The sequence below is a fragment of the Elephantulus edwardii genome, unplaced genomic scaffold (genome assembly GCF_000299155.1).
Source record: "Elephantulus edwardii isolate Elephantulus edwardi_28Jun2011 unplaced genomic scaffold, EleEdw1.0 scaffold00041, whole genome shotgun sequence".
Taxonomy (NCBI): Eukaryota; Metazoa; Chordata; class Mammalia; order Macroscelidea; family Macroscelididae; genus Elephantulus; species Elephantulus edwardii.
This window is the reverse complement of record NW_006399791.1, coordinates 8,980,320-8,982,584: the sequence shown is the minus strand read 5'-3', so window position 1 is coordinate 8,982,584 and position 2,265 is coordinate 8,980,320. Positions and strand designations below refer to the sequence as shown.

The following is a 2,265-nucleotide window of genomic DNA, read 5'->3' as shown; positions in this document are numbered from 1 at the left end:
ATCTGCTCTGTAAGGACTCTCGCCTAGAACAACTGATGGAGCAGATCTGCTCTGTTACCTGGGTCATTTGATGATACCTAAGGTCAAGGACTGCAGCCTTCAATATAGATTGAAGCTCAATACCAAGAAAACAAAGATTCTTGCCACTGGACCAATTGGCAACTTCATGATAGACAGTGAAGGGATTGAGATTGTTAATAGCTTTAGTTTACTTGGCTCCACAAGCAACACTTTTGGTACAAGCAGGCAGGAAATTAAAAGATGAATTGCACTGAGAAAGTCTGCTGTCAGACACCTCTCCAAAGTACTAAAGAGCAATGATGTCACTCTGGAGACGAAGGTACACCTGATCCAGGCCTTCATCTTTGCAGTTACTTGCCATGCATCAGAAAGTTGAACAGTGACTAGGGATGATAGAAGGAGAATTGATGTCTTTGAACTGTGGTGCTGAAGAAGAGTATTGAGTATACCATGTACTGCTAAGAGAACAAACATGTTCTTCCTAAAAAGGTTGAAACCAGACTGCTCCTTGGAGGCAAGGATTCTGTAACTGACTGTGATCAATTAGTTGTGGCCTCCACTGCACTCGGACCAGTGGAGGCAAGGATTCTGAAGTTTCATCTAACATACTTTGAACATGTTGCAAGGAGGGACCAGTCTTTAGAGAGGGACGTCATACTTGGGAGGGTGGAGGTACAGCACAAGAAAGGAAGACTGGATGAGATGGGTTGATTCAGTGACTGGGGTTATGAGGGTAAGTGTGTCAGAGACAATAAGATTGGCACAGGATAAAGCAACATTTAGGACTGTAGTACATAGGGTCCCTATGAGTCACAGGCAACTCAATGGCACACAACAACAACAACAACAACATTAACAAGCACTCAAGAAAGGCTGGCTTTGTTATTCTCACAATCTGTTTCATTATATTCAATCTAGCATTTCACCAATTCCTTCCACACCCATTAATGCCCTCCTCCTTAAGGGAAATCTCAGAGAATCAGCTTTGGGAAAGCCTGGACTTAAGGGCAGAAATAGTCTCCATTGTCTTCCCTCCCAGTGACTATAGTTCTGTTCTTAATCTGAAATTCCACTATGCTTTGTTTCTTTGACCAAGACAACAGAGGAGATAGACAGGAGCCTGTTACTTCTAAAGGGTGTGGTTCCCCTCCCAGCCTGTATCTGCCCACATCATGTCCAGCATCCAGATGTTTACAGCACCCAGAAACCACAGCACTTCCTTCTTTTTCAGACTGTGGCCAGCTCATCCCATCTGACCTTTCTCTTTATTTACTAAAAAGAGGGGATGTGGGGAAGCTCTCATGCCACTAATGTCCCAGGAAAGGAGGGCTGGGCTTCCTCCTGATGCCCTCTGGGGACAACACGAATGCAGAGAACTCTCTGCCCAAGTTCCATGTCTGGTTTTGCTATTGTTCTGTCATTGACTCTGTCAGGTATAGTAACCTTCTTTCAGTTACATGAATGATTTTTTTTCCCTGGCTACATGTTTATTCAACACAAAACAATTCCCTCCAACTTTACCGAGGTGGTTGACCACGTCCACAACCAAATCTGCCTCTAAACTGGAATTCAGTTGCTGAACCAGCTCCAGCCTTGCCTTTCTTGTCGGCACCAGGAGGCACTGAGCTCCATCTGTATGTGTCCCTGTCAGCCTCCCCTCAGGTCAATCTTGCAGGTCGTTCACCTTCCAGACCTTTAGGTCGTGGCCTGCCAGTCTCAGGATGCTGTGGTACAAGGTGGCAGGAACGATCTCAGAGGGCAGGTGGAGGGAATCACGCAAATATTGGATATCCTCATAGGTAAGGTACCAGTAGAAATGTCTCCAGGTGAACTGTTCCTTCACATAACCTCGTAACTTGAGACTCTGAATGGCCTTCATGACATGAAGGCTGGGCATGTTTTTACCTGCCAGTTCAGGGTGCTTTGGCATGTGGACATCTTTCTTGGCCACCATCACTTCCTCCTTAAAAAGAAGTTCATATATGGCAATGTGGTTCTTCTTGGGCATCAACATCACAACAGTGGCTGTCTCCTGATCCGGGACTGGAAAGGAAAGCTAACGAATGGGTTTTTTTGTTTTTTCTTGTTCCCTCCCCCTTTTACTAAATTTATTACTAATTTCAATGAAAATTTACAGAGACTTTGGATTTCCATTCATTCATTGCTGCTCTTTTCTCCCCTTCCAACCCTCCCCCCTAGTACACTACCCTCTTGGAAAAGAAAAATTTTTCATTGTTTTACAAA

General features: G+C 44.6%; 1 pseudogene; it reads right to left on the bottom strand.

Moving 5' to 3' along the window:
- Positions 1–1,538: 1,538 nt before the first annotated feature.
- Positions 1,539–2,035, bottom strand: LOC102846757 (annotated as a pseudogene).
- Positions 2,036–2,265: the final 230 nt, after the last annotated feature.